The sequence below is a fragment of the Pongo abelii genome, chromosome 19 (genome assembly GCF_028885655.2).
Source record: "Pongo abelii isolate AG06213 chromosome 19, NHGRI_mPonAbe1-v2.0_pri, whole genome shotgun sequence".
Lineage (NCBI taxonomy): Eukaryota > Metazoa > Chordata > Mammalia > Primates > Hominidae > Pongo > Pongo abelii.
In genome coordinates, this window is record NC_072004.2 from 42,246,007 (window position 1) to 42,268,133 (window position 22,127).

Genomic DNA, 22,127 nt, shown 5'->3' on the forward strand with positions numbered 1-22,127 from the left:
GAAGCCACCTGCCTTAGCCAGGACATCTGGCTGAATGCCACATGCTCTCTGTATGCCCCAGAAGTCAGAAGCCTCACCAGAGGTTATGCAGCCTGGCCAGGCCCCAAGTACCCTCAGAAATCACCCGTAGATTCCAGACCCATCATGGAGCATATCTCCGAAACCCCCAAGCAGAGGTAGGTGCTATCGGGCTCCCCCTGGCCCAGCCTGGAGTTGGGCTCCTCTCCCAGACACGGTGAGGGTAGTAACCTGTTAATCATTAATCTGGGGGCAAATCGGTACATTTCCAGTCCACCAGTTCTACACCCAAACCCTTCCCTGCAGCCTGGCAGGAAACCCTCAGAGCTTGACCCTTGGCAGGTCCAGAGCAGAATAGGATGTCAAGCCCAGCTGAGGAGGCCACACCTTGACTGGCTTTCAGTGTGGAGGGCAGCTTGGGGGCTGCAGAGCTACCTTGCCTTCAAACGCCCTCCTCCTCACCCTTCTGCTCACACAGTTCCTGTGTTTCAGAAACTAGACCTCCCTGGTAACAGCTGATTGACTGACAGAGGGGAGAACAAGCAGGGAGTGATGGAAATTTTGGCCAATGAGGCTGCATATCCTTCAAGACCTGCCTCAAATGCCATTTTAATAGCTATTATTATTACATCATTATAGCTACATTATAGATCATATGACATGATATATAACACGTTATTATTATACTTAAGTTCTGGGATACATGTGCAGAACATGCAGGTTTGTTACATAGGTACACATGTGCCATGGTGGTTTGCTGCACCCATCAACCTGTGATCTAGGTTTTAAGCTAAGCTGCATGCATTAGGTATTTGTCCTACTGTCTCCCTCCCCTGGTCCCCCACCTCCCGACAAGCCCCAGTGTGTGATGTTACCCTCCCTGTGTCCTTCTGTTCTCGTTGTTCAACTCCCACTTATGAGAACATGTGGTGTTTGGTTTTCTGTTCCGGTGTTAGTTTGCTGAGAATGATGGTTTCCAGCTTCATCCATGTCCCTGCAATGGACATGAACTCATTCTTTTTTATGGCTGCATATTATTATTATTATTATTTTTGAGACAGAGTCTTGCTGTGTGGTCCAGGCTGGAGTGCAGTGGCATGACCTCAGCTCACTGCAACTTCCAGGTTCAAGCAATTCTCCTGCCTCAGCCTCCCAAGTATCTAGGACTACAGGTCCCTGCCACCATGCCCAGCTGATTTTTGTATTTTTAGTAGAGATGGGGTTTCACTTTGTTGGCCAGGCTGGTCTCGAACTCCTGACCTCAAGTGATCTGCCCACCTTGGCCTCCCAAAGTGCTGGGATTACAGGTGTGAGCCACTGTGCCCAGCCCAAGCTGTGTTCTTGTCTGGGACTCCCCTACAGTGTGGAGTGAAGACTCAAAGTTGGTTTGTCTAACTAAAGGCGTCATCCTTGATTATGACCTCTGACATCTGGAGAGTGCCAGAATTCCCTAGGCTGCCCTTGGGGGGCCTAGGGAACCTCGTCTCTACAAAAAAAAATAATAATTAACAGGGCGTGGTGGTGTGCACCTGTGATCTTCTTCCTTTGCAGTACAAACTCTTATCCCTGCCTACTGGCCAATTGGCCAGGAACATGCACCCTGGTGTTTCAATCTCCAAACATTAACATTTTGCCTAACAACCAAACTATTCAAGTTCCTTTAGTAATCCCTATTTCCTCCTTCTCCACACACACCAGGCGGGCTGTACACTTCATTCTCTTTAGCAGGGGCAAAATATCTTTGCCACACTCAGCACCAGGATAGCCGGTTGGCCCTTTCTTAGGGCCCCAAATTTTCCTCCTCATAATACTAACAATTGGCCCATGTGTACTCACCTTCCTATCCCACTTTCTCTCCCAAAGGCTGAACTCCCTTGTCCAGGCAACCACTCAGAAACACATTAATACCATCATTCTCTTCTGCCAAGTCCAATATCAGCGCCTCAAGGAAAACAGCTCTGGGTAGGGTGTGCTGGCTCATGCCCATAATCCCAGCACTTTGGGAGGCCGAGGCGGGCAGATCACCTGAGGTCAGGAGTTCAAGACCAGCCTGGCCAACATGGTGAAACCCTGTCTCTACTAAAAATACAAAAATTTGCCAGTAGTGGTGGTAGGAGCCTACAGGCTGGAGGCTGGAGAATCACTTGAACCCAGGAGGTGGACATTGCAGTGAGCTGAGATTGTGTCATTACACTCCAGCCTGGGCAACAAGGGCAAGACTCCATCTAAAAAAAAAAAAAGGAAGAAAACAATTGTGAAGTCAAACACCCACTGCTTCAAAACCCAAACCTGAGTACAGTGCCCTATTCAGCAAGAAGCAGCATGACAGTCAACAATGCCCCTCTTCCTTTTAAAGTAAAAGGCAAGAATGTTAGTCCAAACTGCACCATGTTGTAAGCTCCCTGCTAATTTTGTGGATCTTGGTCAAAGTGAAACATTTCACAGGGGTTTGGGCCATGAGAAACATCCTGCCTGACCACCTGACCACAAGATGGACAAAGGCCCAACTAAAGAAACATCGCTATCATGTCTTGCTGGACAAAGATCCAAGGAACACCATGATGACATCCTGCTGGAACAAGGGCCAGAACAGCCACATCATGGGAACGAACATCTCATCAATATCCTGCTGGGCAGCAAGCCATACTGCCCAGACGACTCCCACCCATACCTATAAATTGCCCCAGCCTGTAAGCAGTGTAGGCTCTGGCATTAGGCTGGTCTTCTGTAGGTTTTATGCTGGATGTAAAGCCTGCATTTGCTATTAAGCTGCCCTCTTTCTGTGTCTTTCTTTAGCCCTCACCTTCCCTTCAAAACCTAACAGCAATAACATATAGTATAGGTTTGTAGCCTAGGAGCCATTGGCCATACCACATAGCCTAGGTGTGCTGTGGGCTATACCACCTGGGTTTGTGTAAGTATACACTATGATGTTAGCACAAGGTGACATCACATTCACATTGAGAAATGACACATTTCTCAAGCTCCTCCTCATATGGCAAGCAATGCATGACTGTATATGAAAGCTCTTAAATAGGGATTAAGTTTCTAAATCTCTGAAAGAAAAAAGTCATTATTTACTGCATACGGACTTTTTTTTTTTTTGATGTGGAGTTTCGCTCTTGTTGTCGAAGCTGGAGTGCAATGGCAGATCTTAGCTCACTGCAACTTCTGCCTCCCAGGTTCAAGCAATTCTTCTGCCTCAGCCTCCCATAGCTGTGATTACAGGCACCTGCCACCATGCTTGTTGTGGGAAGTCAGGGACCCCCTGAATGGAGGGACCTGCTGAAGCCGTGACAGAAGAACATAAATTGTGAAGATTTCATGGACATTTATTAGTTCCCCAAATCAATACTTTTACAATTTCTTATGCCTGTCTTTACTACAGTCTCTGAACATAAATTGTGAAAATTTCATGGACATTTATCACTTCCCCAGTCAATACTCTTGTGATTTCCTATGCCTGTCTTTAATCTCTTAATCCTGTCATCTTCATAAGTTGAGGATGTATGTCGCCTCAGGACCCTGTGATGAACTGAGTTGGCTTTGGAGAGATTCACAGGACTCCCACAGGCAGAGTGAAATAAGGGAATTTTAGATGGACAAAGGCACAGACAAGAGCAGAAATGGGGATGGTGTGACTGGGGTATGGTGAGGGGCTGCTCTGGCTGGAATGGAGGGCTACCACAATAATGGAAATGGTAAATGAGGCAAATAAGGTTGGATCAGGAGAATAGGGTCAACGTTGCCACCTTATTAAATCACTCTTCCAATATGCTAGCACTGGCCTGTTGGGAAAAGTAATACATCACATAATCAAACAAAAGGCAAAAAGAGGCAAGCTCCAGGAATAGGCACTGTAAACAGGACTCGCCCCAGAGTAGCCAGATGCAGGCTTTAGATATGTTGATGCAGGTTGAGCATCTCTAATCCAAGGGGGAATGTCTCATATGGTGTCCAAGAAATGGTGACACATCTCACAGAGGGCCTAGGCTCAGGAGGGCTGGAGTATGAGACATTCCCCCTCCCCTGTGAATTTAAAAACATGGCCAAATTTTTTTTTTAATTGCTACCCTGTAGTGCTTTAACTGGACCTATTTAGACAACACCTTACACACTGGAGAAGGATGATACTATGTGAATCTAATAAGTCTATAAGACAATACTTCTCTCTTTTGGCTGTCTTCTTCCTCTCCAGGGTTATGACAACTCCATGAGGGTGGAGATTATACGTCTCTCATCATTTAAGCAACAAGGAAATAAATTAGTGGCAGAGTAAGGGGTGACTCATTGAGTACATCCAATTGTTGACATAGTTTTGGGTGGGAGAAATTTTGCTATTATATCAACTTAACTTCTTAAAATAGTCTAGTGGGATTAACTTGGTTTCATTTCACAGAGATCTCCTGGAAGTGAGGATCCATTAAAAATCCTGGAATATACATTGCAGTAAAAGAACAAAGCATATCTCAGCCTTAAATGACAGAAGAAGAATGTCAAATGGGAAAGTGACATTGATTTTCAGTTTGTGGGTTCTGAATCCACACAAAGAGAGGATTGCATTCTGAAAACCTGAATTAATTATTGTGCTTACCTCAACAAGACAAAAAATTATAATCAAAATTGTTAGTATTACAGTCACAGATATTGCCAAGATGAGTTTATTATAGCCATATCCTGGAACTTCTTTTGTGAGCTAAAAAAAAAAAAAAAAAAAAAAAAAAAGGAAAGAACAATTAAAAAAAAGAATGGAAGCTAACTTTTCAAAACCCCAGTCAGTATTCCAGTTGAGTAGCTTACAGGTTCTTTTGTTCTTTTTATTTTTTTGAGACAGGATCTCACTCTGTCACCCAGGCAGGAGTACAGTGGTGCAATCACAGTTCACTACAGACTCGACCTCCCTGGGCTCAGGTGATCCTCCCACCTCAGCCTCCTGAGTAGCTGGGACTACAGGCACATGTCACCACACGCAGCTAATTTTTGTATTTTTTGTGAAGACAGGGTTTCACTATGTTGGCCAAGCTGGTCTCAAACTCCTGACCTCAAGTGATCCACCCACCTTGGCCTCCGAAAGTGCTGGGATTATAGGCGTGAGCCACCACCCCCGGCCTACAGTTCATCTTGTGCCCTAATCTATTTCACTGTCTACATGAGCAAAGTGGGAGATCACTGTCATGGCCAAAGTTACATGGCCAAGACAAGCTATGGCCTGGGAGTCCCAGGTTCTCCTATGTGGTCACTTTCCTGGCATATGCTAAATGATGGGAAATCTGGGTCTCATGTTTCTGTGTGGTCCTCACCTCACTTCACTTCTGCTCTTTCTGTTCACTGTGTTCCATGCTCTCATTAATATAGTTATCAGTTTTCCATTGTTCCGTATCCCATTCTGCCTTGGATGCCTTTGCTTCCTGCTGCTCGCTGAGAAGCTTCATCAGGAGATCTGTTCATGAGATGAGCTTGGCACAGGTCACTTTCACATATGCTTCTGAACATTCATTTTCAATGTCCGGATAACATGAGACATGAACCTTCTCACATCCTCTTTGGGGATGAGGGACCATAGCTGCTGGGTTAGCTGAATTTCAAGCTGATCACCTGGGGACGAGAGCAATGGGTAATTGAAGCTTTTGGGCTCGGGGGACAGGTCAGTGACCACGTTGTTGTATTCCCATTTTGTCTCAGTTTGTTTAACAGTTGGCTCTAAGTTGAATGCAGTCCCAGTGGAATCTGCCTCAGGAGGATGATTGTAGTTTGTGTTTTCAGAGACAGTGCCTTGCGGCATAATAGTGTTTTCCATAAAAATGTTTTCTTCAAAGGCATCTCTTGCAGTCATGTCTTTTACATTGGTGTTTTCTCTAAAACTTTCTGAAGGAGCAAATACTTCCAGAAGAGTGTTTTCTTGAGGACTCAGGTCTCCTAAGGATGAAAAAACCCCTTGTGAATTTATGAGGCTCTTCACTGCAGAGAACGGCGGCCTCTTTGTGAGCATCAGTCTGTTGAGATAACTGCCTTTCTAAACTTTCTAATCTTTTTGGCCTTGGGTGTTCTGTGGGCCACATGGGAGCGAGTTTTATAAAAGTGGTATTTTTTTCTGGAATGTGTGATTGGTTTAGCAACCTTCATGTTTTTCACTCTAGCCATTGCCATTTCTAAAATTAAAATGGTGCAGGCTAAGTCTTTTGATCTGTCTCTGACCTGAGGTAGGGTTTTTGCCGGGCTAGAGGCAGAAGGCACACCCATGGAGAAGGGTTTCAGCACAGAGGAGACTGCTGCCTTATGCTCTTGGGTGAACAAAGGCTTGGTGTAGATGGTGTTTCCCACTACCTTCTCAGGCCCCTGCACTATGTGAGGCTGTTCCAGCTCCCTTGGGGCTGAACCCTCAAGCCTTTTTTCTTTGGCAGCATTGTCCACAAATGCCTGGGCATCCTGTTCTTTCCTAGTGCTGTGCTTTCTCACCTCTTTGAAGTGCCTTTTCTGGATGCTTCTTGGGCCCGTGAGGACTCTGTTCACTCTCTGCAGGTTTTTGCCTACACTTTGAATCTTTGCTGGGCTGTTTTCCTGCAGTTGCACAGTTTCTAGTTTGTTTTTAAACATTTGCTTTTTAAATTTGTTACCTAGAATGCTGGACTGTGAGGGGCTCTTTCTATTGTTTTTCAAAATACTATCTCCATCTTGTACATTTGAAAAAAGCAGTTTAGCGAACGGTAACAATACTGATTCCGCATCTAGATTTCCTGCTGAGAAATAAGGCAAGATGTAACTTAGTGCACTAATAACATCACTCTCATCATTGATGTCTAGCTGCTCACCCCCAAAGCCTGACAAGTTGATGCCACTGCTGTCTGAGGGCGCCTCTGGCTCAATAGTCAGCTCAGTGATCATGTGCTGCTTCCGGGCTTGTAACACCTTCATGAACGCTCCTTCTGGATTCCCTACAGATGCTTCTTCAGCTCTCAGAAAAGAGGAGACTGCTTTATCATGAAAGATCTTTGATCATCTTTCATAATCAGTCCATAGCTGTACGCCCCAGTCACACAGAGTAAGAGTCAGCAAACATTCGAGTGCCATTCAGAGAGGAGAAACATACACCCAAACCTAAACCTATGAAATGGCAACAACCAAAGGAGGAAAAGACATCTTTTGAAAACATGGCCACCTACTTGGAACATTCCATAGTGTGACATAGAGTAACTCTGCTTAGGATTATTCCGTTGATCCCCAGGGGCCAATTGCCCAGTGCTCAGTCAAAGCCCAAGGTGGAAGACAAGTGCTTCCCTGATGAGCTGATGAGCTGGCCTCTCTGCAGACTGCTCTGTACCCTGTGCTGTCCTGCCTCATATGCAGAGAGAGCACAAGGCTCCCGCTTTCCTCATCCTCAGTGTGCCTGTGTTCTTGCTACCATCACAGCTGAATGCAATGAAAGGCGGTCCTCTGAGAGGAACAGGGTGGAGATGCTAAAGTGGATGCCCCCTCCCATTGCTGATAGATCCTCATCTGGCATGGGCTCCACCCACCCTCCCACCCCATTCTCTGCTCCCACATATCATAGCCCCATCACAGAAGATGCGACATGGAAAAAAACACTGTGTCCACCTTAGTTCCTTTCTTAAATTTGGGCAGGGACCTGGGGTGTAGGTTAAGAGATTTTTAATTTGCCAGATTGTATGCCTATGTTGTTAAATATACAATGAATCTATGGTATGATAGCAGTTTCTGGATAAACATTATTTGAAGTCCTAAATGCAGAAGGGAAAAAGCAACTTTTTCCCTTTGTCAGATGCCTACTTTGCTTTCATTCATCTCTAATATTTTGGATGGGGAATCATCCAAAGCTTCTGACTGCATGAAGGTCAAGTGTGCCAGTGTGTAGCTGGGCTTCTTTTCCAGAACTAAAAGTATTTTGGGTGGTGCTGAAGGTCAGCAGAAAAAGTAAAGATTGTGAGAAAGGAGAAACATGGGCTTGGGGAGAACCCAGAATTGGGGACAGAAGACCCGGCACTAGGCTACAGCACTTAGCACCTCTGATCTTTTCCTCATCTGTAAAAGGAGATTAACAATGCTTTTCTGCCCACCTCTTGGGGAGAAGGGAAGAATATAATTGGTAAAAAAAAAAAAAAAAAAAAAAGTTTTGAAAAATAAGCAACACTGTGTTTATAGAAGTAGCCAAGCATTATTAATTATCCACCCCATGTCACTGGTAGATACCTGTATTCAAGCAGTCACATTTTAGAAGTCATGAAGTTGGTGCTAATAAACCTAATCTACAGAAAAACTCTTGAAAGCAATTGAGAATTTGTTCTGTGAATAGAAATGTTTGAGATTCAGAGCAAGTTCAGAGTTGGATGGACTAAGAATGGAAAAGCCCTCCATTCCATTAGAAGAGCCAGGTAGCAATTTCTGGTTATGGAACCAGAAGCTCTCAGGCTTCAAATAAAACAGCATCACTTCTACTCTTATAAAACTGTAAAAACAAAAACAAAACCAGATCTACATCTGTCCTAAAAGGCAGAGAGTACTTGAGACCTCATGGATATAAAACCAGCTTATAAACTACATTGCACTATATGAAGAAATTATCACTGGGGGGAAGCACCAAGCAGAGAGCACAGTACACAGTGTGTGGATGTTAATGTTATTCCCTAGCCTTCCCATTCCTTTATCTTGGTCCTTTATGCATATGGAACTATTCCATTATTAAATTTTGTAATAATAGCTGAGAACCTGACTCCCAGCAAGGGAGTAGTTCAGAAGTTGAGGGAGTTTAAATCTGACTGAGTAAATAAAACAATTATATCATTAGCTTAAAATTTCATCAATTAAGAATAAAAATTTAAAAACAAATACTTAAAATAATGCAACAATTTATCACCAGGGAATTTGGACTCACGACAATGTATGCTGTTAGTCAGACATGCAGTGTTGCAATGCAGCTTGACTGTCTTGCAGACAGCCTCAATGCTACTTTTAAATTGGCAGAGGCAGCAGGCCATATGGCTAGATAAGATCCTATAGATGAAAACACAAAACAATAAATTAGTGGTAAAGCAGTTACTTGAGTAGGTAAAGGAGGCGGCCAATGCTACCACAGGGCTGGGCAAAAAGGTGTTACTGAGGCCTGTGGACTGGACAGTTGGGTAGGAACCAGAAGGCCAAAGGGAAGGAGGACACAGGTGCCCAACTGAAGGGAAAGCATGGCAGTGAGTAAGGTATGCCTAGAATAAAGGTGGTTGGGATTAGAATTGGGTGACACTGATCAGTAGTTTAATTCAGAGGTGTCTCTTCCCAACTCAAAAGTCTCACTTTGGGCTGAAAGTACACAGGAAGAAGGTAGACTTCTAAGAAGAGTCTGAATAAGCCCCCAACTTCGGGAGTCCCTTTCTCAATTCCTGTTGGGAGTGGGAAATATTAGAAATTACTCTGGGCATTAAGAATAGCTCAGTTTAACCTGGATTGTGGGGTTAAAAAAAATGGAGATTGCATTGGCCAAATCTGGACATTTTGAGCATTCAAAAGAATAACAACAATAAGCAAATCATAATATATAAAAAATCCATGAAGAATGATATTAAAAAAGAGGGGGAGTTGTTCTTTAATGAAATAATGCTAGCTAATGTAGAAGGAATGACAGAATTTTAAAAAGTGTCACTTTGCAACCACCAATGTAATGAAAATTGATTCAGACAAAGATTATCATTGATGGACAGTTGGGTGAAAAGACATTTGAGAACAGGATCTTCACTGATCTCAAAGTACCACCCCATAGATTTTTTATTAATTACCAAAGGGAAAAGTTATTTTTTTTTTATGAGGCAAGGTCCCACTCTTGTCACCTAGGATGAAGTACAGTGGCAAAACCATAGCTAACTGCAGCCTCGACCCCCCTGGGCTCAAGTGACCCTCCAAATTCAGCCCCCCAGGTAGATGGGACTATAGACTTGCACCATCACCCCAGCTAATTTTAATTTTTTATTTTTGTTATTTTTAGTAGAGACAGGGTTTCACCTTGTTGTTCAGGCTGGTCTAAAATTGGACTCAAGTGATTTGCCCATCTCGGCCTTCCAAAGTGCTGGGGTTACAAGTGTGAGCCACCACACCCAGCAAAATAACTACAGTGGAGAGATCTGGAAGATCACCTTAAACAAGTGATCAAACTTAGCATTATGAGCCACCTGGGGTCACGAGGCAGGAAAGATACATCACCTATGCAGTATTCTTCCCAAAGATGCTTAACTTGAATCTCATGTGGAAACAGAGAAATCCAGATTGTGGGACAACTTGCAAGACAACTATCTTTGACTCTTAAAAATTGCCAATGTCATGAAAGATCAAAAAAAGTAGAGGCATGTTTTAGATTAAAGGAAATGAAGACATGACATGCAGTGCCTGATCTTTGACTGGATTCTATAGTATTCTTTCATCTTTCTGGCATGTTTGAATTTTTTTCAAAATATAAATTTGGACAAAAGACATAACCAAGATAATTGATTAATTTATTGTTATGGCTTCTTGGGGGGCAGTTTCAGAGAAATAAAAACAATCTGTGGAACTGGAATAAATTTTCAAGGTTAATCTTAAGCAGTATAGCATGGTCATTAAGAATACAGATTCCACAGCCAGACTAGGCTTAAATCCAAGCTCTGTGAATAATGTAAATTTGGGCAAATGGCTTAATCTCTGTTCCTTGGCCTTGTCATTATAATAGTACCTACCTTGAATGAGTTTTGAGGATTAAATGAATCCCTACCTGAAACATGTCTGGCACACAGTGAGTGATCAATAAATGTTAACTACTATAATTATTACATTACAGGAGTTGTAGGGGGGCCTTTTCTGAGTCCTCTAAAAGGATGACTTTGTTAGGGCCACATTAAGACTGTGGAAACAGAAGAGTATTCAATGGATACATGAAGTCTGTGAGTTGGGGGTACAATGTATAGAGTTTTAGATTAAAACTGCATCCAATAAGTTGGCCTGATACATCTTTCAAACCTATAGAGGAATAATCACAAGTGACTAGTATTCCTTTGGGTCCAATAGAAGCCTCTGATCTTCATATAGATTGAATGTACCAAGAACCATAACCTAGCATTTTACTTATATAGCAACCTTAACTCTGACACAAAGATGTTTCTTTTGTTTTGAGGCTGAGTCTCGCTCTGTTACACAGGCTGAGTGCAGTGGTGCAATCTCGGCTCACTGCAGCCTCTGTCTCCTGGGCTCAAGTGATCCTCCCGCCTCAGCCTCTTGAGTAGCTAGAACTACAGGTGTGTGCCACCACACCTGGCTCATTTTTGTATTTTTTGTAGAGATGGGGTTTCACCATGTTGCCCAGGCTGGTCTCAAACTCCTGAGCTCAAGCAACCCCCTCTCCTTGGCCTCCCAAAGTGCTGGGATTACAGGCATGAGCCCAAAGGTTTTGTTATTCTTTTCCTGCCCCCAACTTTTGATTTTAAACATTTTCTTTTTTTCCTTTAAGGCTTAGGATGGCTAGGAAGCATTTTCAAATGGTTTAATGAACACCTGTATAACTTTCATCTGGAATCAATAGTAGCTAATACTTTGCCACATTTCCTTTCCATGTGTGTATGTCTATACATTTTCTGGACAAACCATTTGAGAGTCAGTTGCAGACATAATGACCCTTCACCATTAAAGACTTCAGTGTGCAGCCCCTAAGAACCAAGGCATTCTCCTCCATAACCAGAAGATTCTCATCACCCAATGGAACTTAATATTATCATTGCCTACTATGCATTCCATATACACATTTTCACAATTGTCCCAATCATAACATGGTTTAAAAAATTCAGAATCCAGTCAAACATCAGACATTGCATTTAGTGTTCATGATTTTGTTTTTGTAGAAAGACCTTTAATACTTCTGTTTACAAAATTCAGGCATACATTTCAGTTTGCCCTGAACCATGCCCAAGGCTGTGTGCTCATCTCTGCCAGGGTGTCTGTGCCCTTCATGTACTGCTGACCACGAGGGTGCAGAGCAGAGCCTGGGGTCCGGAGGCTTCGCTGGGCCTCAGTGGGAGGGGAATGTGAATGTGGCCCAGCCCAGAGGACCCTCCATTTCATCGGTTTTGGATTGGGCAACAGAGGAAGCAGATGTCGGGGCTGCAGACATGCTGGCCTGGGCAGGGGTATAGGGACCCCAGGGCTGCCTGCCATGGTCTAGAGGAGATGGCTGGGGCCACTTCCCACAGGGTGGGGTGGCAGTGGCTCGGCAAGGTGAGGCCTGGCTACCAGGGGCTTGAACATTTGCTCACTGGAGCCTTTGTGCTTGGCCCTTAGCAGCACAGCTGGGGCTGCGGTCCCGTGTGAAGTGTGCTGGGGGCGTGTGTAGGTGGCTGGTGGTGGCAGCTTGTGCCAGAGTGACACAGGCTTCCGTGGGCCTGGCTGGGGGCAGTTAAAAAGCTGAAAATGTACTTGGCTTTGTGAGGGTAAGGCTTGGGAGGCAGGGCCCTACAGGGGGCCATGTTCTCTGTCCTGGTTGGGGGGGGCAGTGTGGGGGGAAGGTGGGGCAGATCCCAGCTGGCCTCTGTCTCCTGGCTGCAAGCTGACAGCAGGCCAGGGAAACAGTGAGGCCCTCTGCCCTGGCTTTGGGGAGAAGGAGTGCATGTGTGAGGCTGGGGTACCGTGGCCCTGGAGTGGGGCTAGGGTTCATCGCCAGCAGCAGGCTTGTGGGGGGATTTAAAACCAGGGTCCTGTCTCTGAGCCACCCCACAGGGACACTCGATCCAAGCCTGTTAAGGCCATGGAACTCAAGGGTAGGCTGTGGGCTGGGCCCCCGTGGGGTCAGGAAGGAGGTGGGGGCTGCCCTGGAGGAACGTTAGTGTTTCTGAGAGCACCTTAGTGTTGCCCCGCCTGGGCCAGCTGGGTGAGGAGTTGGGGAGGGGGGAGGAGGCCGGCTCCATGGAGTGGGGAAGGGAGGCGTCACCGTTGGGGGTCAGCGCTAGTGTAAACAAGCGTCCCCACCCACCCAGATAAGCTTCCCACCCAAGTGTGGCTCCCTGCTGAGGGAGTACCTCAAGGGCCCGGGCGGCACCGGCAGGCTTGGACACTGCCTTGACAGCAGAAGCCCATGGAAGGCAGGAGACTTGGCAAGGGGTGCCACCCAGTGTAGATGGAGGGGAGGGGCGGGGGCACCAGTGAGTCACTGGGCAGAGGCACGAGCACGTCCACATAGCTGAGCAGGAAGAAGCCCAACTGGCCGTCCAGCATGCCCTGGTACCACTTCTCGTTGATCTGGTTGATCAGCGTGAAGACATCGCCCTCATGGAAGCCCAGCTCCCCATCATTCTCAGGCTGGAAGTCGTACAGCACCTTGCAGCTTGGCTGTTCTAGGGGCGGCATGCTCCTGCTAGGAGTCTGGATGGGCTTGTTGGAAGATTGGAAAGAGGATGAAGCTGCAATCTTGGGGAGTGTGGTGCAGGGGAAGCCCCCATTGGACTGCTCAGGCTCTCCGAGGTCAAAGGGCTCCCGGGACTTGGGCTTACACTCCTGCTCGGGGCGTGAGGAAGCTTCCCGCATCCTGCATTTGAGCTTCTCTGCCAGTTCATCCAGGATCTGCATGGCCTGCCAGTCGTAGTCCAGCTGCGCCTCCACCAGGGCCCGGAGTTGACTCACCTGCTTAATGTCAGTCTCCAGGAGGTTGTGCATGCTGATTTCTGCTACCTCCTTGGAGTCCTCAAACTTCTCCAGTGCCTGGCGCAGCTCCTCATCGGGGATCTTGCCCTGCCGCTTCTTTTAGTCTAAGTCCAGGCGGCGGCCCTCCAGCTTCTGCAGGTGGTGTGGGATCCCCTTCAGGTCTTTCTCACACAGGTTCTGGAGGAGGTCAATGAAGTTCTGCTTGACCTCTATGTCCAGGGAGTTCTTCCCCTCTGCCAGGTGCTTCATGGACTCACCGGCATCGAGCAGTGCATCACTGAAGTTGGACTTGTTGCCCAGCTCCTTCTGGTGGTGGATCAGGCACTCGCTCAGGAGCCCCTCCGACTGTGGGTAGCTGGGGTTCTTCACCTGGCCCCAGATCTTGCACACCGTGTTGAGCATGGTCAGCTTAGTCTGCGAGGCTGGGTTGGGCTGCAGGTACTTGATGGTCCTTGCCAGCATTTCCGTCACTGCCTTGCTGATGACATCTCCATCTCTTTGAAGTCATCGTCCAGCTTGGTCCCCTCAGCCCCTCCGACCTTCTCACTGACCAGCTGGCTCGCCTTGTAGAACTGCTTCTTCAGCCCTGCAACTGACATGCTGCCTCCCGCCGCCGAACCTCCTGCCCGGACCTGCCAGCAACAGGCTCCCAGGTGCTGTGACCCTCTGCACGCCTCAGGGGCCCCACCACGTGCTTGCCAGCTCTGTGCCTGCCCCGGCACCGCCTCGAGTTCATGATTCTTTAGTCTCCCTCAATCTAGATCTGTTCACAGGATTGTTTTAAAGTATACTGACAAAACTTTGAGACTGTTAGTGACCTGAGATATACATTATCCTTACTTGAGAATAGTAATATTTCAATACGCATTAAAGATCATTACACATGAGCCAAGACAAATGAGATGGCCTACTTACTTTGCATATAAATGTGTAAACTCCTCAAGAGTTCCAATAATGAACTCCAATAAGGAAATTAGTTCAATGTCTTTATGTCCTTGGTGACAAATGGTTACGGACAATCAGAGCATTTTTCCTATCCACTAATGGTCAAGAAAAAAGCAGACACTAGAGAACTGAGTGAGAAAGTTGGTCGATGAAGAGGACTTCATCCAGAGAGGAAGGGGTCTAGCTCACAGGGAAGATGCTGCAGGAGGCTGAGGAAAGTGAGGCTAGAGCAGTAAAACAGATCTGACAACCTGGTGAAGATAAGGAAGTGACCTGACAAAAATGAATGGAGCAGAGTGCTAAATGAAGGGCCCCTTCCATGCTAATCTTGCATGATGCCCTGAACCAGCCTTAGCATAACTGAGTTTCCATTTAGCTTGCCATATTGTGGGGGGTGGTGGTGACACAATTTAAGTTGCAGTAAGTTGTGTAACAAACTCACAACAGGGCCCTGCAGAAATATATATATTATATAATATATAATATATAATATATGTTATATATATAAATATATAATACATAATATATATAATACATTATATATCATATATAATATATAATACATTATATAACATATAAATATATAATACATAATATATATTACATATAAATATATAATACATAATATATACTATATATAAATATATAATACATAATATATACTACATATAAATATATAATACATAATATATACTACATATAAATTATAATACATAATATATACTACATATAAATTATAATACATAATATATACTACATGTAAATATATAATACATAATATATATTACATGTAAATATATAATACATAATATATATTACATGTAGAAATATATAATACATAATACATATTACATAGAGAAATATACAATACATAATACATATTACATAGAGAAATATACAATACATAATACATATTATATAGAGAAATATACAATACATAATACATATTATATAGAGAAATATACAATACATAATACGTATTATAGAGAAATATACAATACATAATACGTATTATAGAGAAATATACAATACATAATACGTATTATAGAGAAATATACAATACATAATACGTATTATAGAGAAATATACAATACATAATACGTATTATAGAGAAATATACAATACATAATACGTATTATAGAGAAATATACAATACATAATACGTATTATAGAGAAATATACAATACATAATACGTATTATAGAGAAATATACAATACATAATACGTATTATAGAGAAATATACAATACATAATACGTATTATAGAGAAATATACAATACATAATACGTATTATAGAGAAATATACAATACATAATACGTATTATAGAGAAATATACAATACATAATACGTATTATAGAGAAATATACAATACATAATACGTATTATAGAGAAATATACAATACATAATACGTATTATAGAGAAATATACAATACATAATACGTATTATAGAGAAATATACAATACATAATACGTATTATAGAGAAATATACAATACATAATACGTATTATAGAGAAATATACAATACATAATACGTATTATAGAGAAATATACAATACATAATACGTATTATAGAGAAATATACAATACATAATACGTATTATATAGAAATATACAATACATTATATGTATTATATACAAATATACAATACATTATATGTATTATATACAAATATACAATACATTATATGTATTATATACAAATATATAATACATTATATATTATATACAAATATATAATACATAATATAGAATATAGAAATATATAATACATAATATATATTCTATAAATATATAATACATAATATATATTCTATATAAATATATAATACATAATATATATTCTATATAAATATATAATACATAATATATATTATATATAAATATATAATACATTATATATTATATATAAATATACAATACATTATATTATATATAAATATACAATACATAATATATAAATATATAATACATAATATATATTATATATAAACATATAATACATAATATATATTATATATAAACATATAATACATAATATATATTTATATAAACATATAATACATAATATATTTATATAAACATATAATACATAATATATATTATATATAAATATATAATACATAATATGTACTATATATAAATATATAATACATAATCTATATTATATATAAATATATCATATATAAATATATACTATATACTATATATTATATATAATATATACTATATACTATATATAATATATACTATATATAATATATAAATATATACTATATATAATACATAAATATGTAATATATACTATATATAATACATATAAATATATAATATATACTATATATAATATATAAATATATAATATATACTATATATAATATATAAATATATAATATATACTATATATAATATATAATATATACTATATATAATATATAAATATATAATATATAATATATAAATATATAATATATAATATATAATATATAAATATATAATATATTATATATAATATATAATACATACATATATCATATATAATATATAAGATATAATATATAAATATATAATATAGAATATATAATATAGAATATATAATATATTATATATAATATTTAATATATAATATATCAATATATAATATATAAATATATCATACATCATATATCATATATCATATATCATATATCATATATCATATATAAATATATCATATATAATATATTAAAATATATAATATATAATGTATAAATATATAATATATAATATAATATATAATATAATATATAATATATAAAAATATATAATATATAATATAATATATAATATATAAAAATATATAATATATAATATATAAGATATAAATATATAATATATAATATATAAAAATATATAATAGATAATAGATAATATATAATATATAAAAATATATAATATATAATATATAATATATAATATATAAATATATGAATATATAATATATAATATAAATATATAATATATAATATATAAATATATAATATATAACATATAATATATAATATATAAATATATAATATATAACATATAATATATAATATATAAATATATAATATATAATATATAAATATATAATATATAATATATAATATATACAAATATATAATATATAATATATAATCTATACAAATATATAATATATAATATATACAAATATATAATATATAATATATAGAAATATATAATATATAAAAATATATAATATATAATATATAAAATATATAATATATAATATGTAAATATATAAGATATATAAATATATAATATATAATATATAAATATATAAGATATAACATATAAATATATAATATATAAATATATAATATAATATATAAATTTATAATATATAAATATATAATATATAAATTTATAATATATAATATATATTATATATAAATATATATATTTTTTATATATACGTGTATATACACATATATATACACGTGTATATACATATATATGTGTATATACATATATATATATATTTTTTTTTAGGCGGGGTCTTGCTCTCTCACCCAGGCTGGAGTGCAGTGGTGTCATCTTGGCTCACTGCAGCCTCTACCTCCTGGGTTCAAGTGATACCCCCGCCTCAGCCTCCCTAGTAGCGGGAACTATAGGCATGTGCCATCACACCTGGTGAAGATATATATATAGATAGACACAGATAGACAGATATATATCTATACCTATATCTACAAAGAAGGCCAGGCATGATGCCTCATGCCAATAATCCCAGCACTCTGGGAGAACGAGGCAGCAGGATCACTTGAGGCCAGGAGTTCGAAACCAGCCTGGGCAACACAGTGAGACCTCATTTCTCCAAAAAATAAAAATAAAATTGCAAAAAAACAAAAAAAAAACCTCATACCATATATGCAAATTAACTCAAAATGGATCATAGATCTAAATGTAACTATACAATTTCTGGGAGAAGACATAGAGAGTAAATCTTTTCCACTTTGGATTAAACAACAGGTTCTTAAAGATATCTTAGGTAAGAAACAAGAAAGCACAAGCCATATAAGAAAAAATTGCTAACTTAAAGCTGACCAAAATTAAAAACTTCTGCTCTTCATAAAACTTTACTTATTTATTTTATTTATTGATTTATTTTTTTGAGACAGAGTCTCACTCTGTTGTCCAGGCTGGAGTGCAGTGGTGCAATCTTGGCTCATTGCAACCTCCACCTCCCAGGTTCAAGCAGTTCTTGTGCCTCAGCCTCCTGAGTAGCTGGGATTAGAGGCATGGGCCACCACACTTGGCTAATTTGTGTATTTTTAGTAGAGATTGGGGTTTTGCCACGTTGGCCAGGATTGTCTCGAACTCCTGACTTCAAGTGATCCCCCTGCCTCGGCCTCCCAAAGTGCTGTGATTACAGGTGTGAGTCACTATGTCCAGCCAGAGAACACTTTTAACACAATGAAAAGACAAACCACAACCTGAGAGAAGATATTTACCAAACACATATCTATAAGGCCCTGTTTTTTGTTTTTATTTATTTACTTATTTAATTTTTGAGATAGTATCTCACTTTGTGACCCAGGCTGGAGTGCAGTGGCAATCACAGCTCACTGCAGCCTCGAGCTCCCAGGCTCAAGCAATCCTCCCAGCTGAGCTTCCTGAGTAGCTGGGACCACAGGTGAGCACCACCACACCTGCCTAATTTTTATGTTTTTGGTAGAGACAACGTTTCACCATATTGCCCAGGTGGTCTAAAACTCCTGGCCTCAAGCAATCCTCCTACCTCAGCCTCCCAATGTGCTGGGATCATAGGCATGAGCCACTGTACCTGGTCCCTGAAAAGACTTGTATCTAGAATCTATAAAGCACTTTTTTTTTTGTTAGAGACGGAGTCTCACTGTATCACCCAGGCTGGAGTGCAGTGGCATAATCTCTGCTCACTGCAAGCTCCACTGCCTGGGTTAACGCCATTCTCCTGCCTCAGCCTCCCAAGTAGCTGGGACTAAAGGTGCCCGCCACTGCGCCTGGCTAATTTTGTGTGTGCGTGTGTGTGTGTGTGTGTGTGTGTGTGTATTTAGTAGAGACTGGGTTTCACCATGTTAGCCAGGATGGTCTCGATCTCCTGACCTTGTGATCCACCCGCCTTGGCCTCCCAAAGTGCTGGGATTACAGGCGTGAGCCACCGCGCCTGGCCTAAAGTACTCTTAAAACTCAATAATAACGAATCTCCAATGGGATTACAGGGAAAAAAAAACCTCAATAAAAATATTAATATCCAATTAAAATACGGGAATAGATTTGAACAGTATAGTAAAGAAGATATTTGCATATGAACATTCAACATCACTAGCTATTAAAGAAATGCAAATTAAAACTACAATGAGATTCCACTACACATCTAGAGTAGAAAGGTGAACATTTCTTTAAAAACTCAAATATAAGAATCTGCTGGGGTGGACCATGCATGGTGGCTCACGCCTGTAATTCCAGCACTTTGAGAGGCCAAGGCAGGGGGATCAAGTGAGGCCAGGAGTTTGAGACCAGCCTGGCCGACGATACGAAACCCCATCTCTACTAAAAATATAAAAATTAGCTGGGCATGGTGGTGTGTGGCTATAATCCCAGTTACTCAGGAGGCTGAGGGAGGAGAATCGCTTGAACCTGGGAGGCCGAGGTTGCAGTGAGCTGAGATCTTGCTGCTGCACTCCAGCAATGACTCTGTCTCAAAAAAAATCTGCTGGGCTGGACATGGTGGCTAACGCCTGTAACCACAGCACTTTGGGAGGCCAGGGGGTGCGGATCAATTGAGGTCAGGAGTTCAAGACCAGCCTGGCCAACATGGTGAAACCCTATCTCTACTAAAAATATAAAAATTAGCTGGGTGTGGTGGTGGGTGCCTACAGCTACTTGGGAGGCTGAGGCAGGAGAACTGTTTGAACTCAGGAGGTAGAGGTTGCAGTGAGCCGAGATGGCACCACTGCACTCTAGCCTGGGGATAGAGCAAGACTGTGTCGCAAAAAAAAAAATGCTGAAGATGTGGAACAACTGTGACTCTCATACAATGCTCTTGGAAATGTAAAATGGCACAGCCACTTTAGGAAACAGTTTAGCAGTTTCTTAAAAAGTTAAATATACACTAAGCATGTGAACAATCCAAATCCTAGATATTTACCCAAAGAAATGAAAACATAGGTTGACACAAAGACCTGTATATGAGTGTTTTTAGGAGTTTTATTCATAATTGCAAAAAATTGGAAGCTACCCAAATGTCCATACATTGATGAATGGATAAACAAATTGATACATCCACACAACTGGAATACTACTGAGCAATAAAAAGGAGTGAAGAGTTGTCCCTCGGTGTCTGCAGGGGATTGGCTCCAGGACCCCCTGCAGATACCAAAGTCCACAGATGCTGAAGTATTTTATATGGAATGACATAATACTTGGTATAATAAATGACATAAGCCTCAGGTATACTTTAAATACCTAGTACAGTGTAAATGGTATGTAAATAATTATACCATGTTTTAAATTTTCTACTGTTTTTATTGTTGTATTATTTTATATATTTTATTTTTTCCAAATATTCTCCATTCATGGTTAGTTGAATCCACAGATGAGGAACCTGTAGATATGGAGGGCCAGCTGTACTGATAGGTGCAACAACATGGATGGTAGCATAATCTCAAAAAAATTATGCTGAGTGAGGCCGGGTGAGGTGGCTCACACCTAGCACTTTAGGAGGCCAAAGCGGGCAAATCACTTGAGGTCAGGAGTTCAAAACCAGTCTGGCCAGCATGGTGAAACTTTATCTCTACTAAAAATACAAAAATTTGCTGGCCATGGTGGTACACACCTGTAATCCCAGCTACTTGGGAGGCTAAGGCAGGAGAATCACTTGAACCTGGGAGGCAGAGGTTGTAGTGAGCTGAGGTCACGCCTCTACACTGCAGCCTGAGCGACAGTGAGACTCTGTCTCAAAAAAAGTAAAAAACAATACTAAGTGAAAGGAGTCAAACACAAGAGGCTACATGCTACATGATTTCATTTATAAGACATTCTGAAAAAGACAAAACTATAGGAACAGATTAGTAGCTAACAGGGGCTGATGGTGGGAGGAAGGGATTGCCTACAAAGGGAAATGAGGGGCCTTTCTGAGGTGACAGAAATGCTTTATATTGGGAATGTGGTGGTGGTTATGTAACTATACATTTGTCAAAACTCATCAAACTATACACTTATAAAGGGTGAATGTTATATGAAAATTATATCTCAATAAACCTGACTTAAGAAAATAATAAAACAAACCTAAAAAACCAACTAAGTAAAAATAAATCTAAGAAAAAAAAACTTACAGTTTTTCCAGTTCAACAGTCATCATGAGAATGTTCTTAAGTGTTGTGTGATGTGTGTTGTTCCCATGTCTCTGAAGAAGAAAGCCAAAACATTCATGATATGAACCCATTACAAAATTCTGTACTTCAAAAGATAATTCAAGGACATGT

General features: G+C 40.2%; 2 pseudogenes; both read right to left on the reverse strand.

Annotated features, from left to right (window-relative positions):
• Positions 1–4,663: 4,663 nt before the first annotated feature.
• Positions 4,664–22,127, reverse strand: part of LOC100442477 (keratin, type I cytoskeletal 18-like) — an 89,489-nt pseudogene continuing 72,025 nt past the window's right edge.
• On the reverse strand, positions 11,874–15,041 carry LOC100460163 (endophilin-A2-like; annotated as a pseudogene).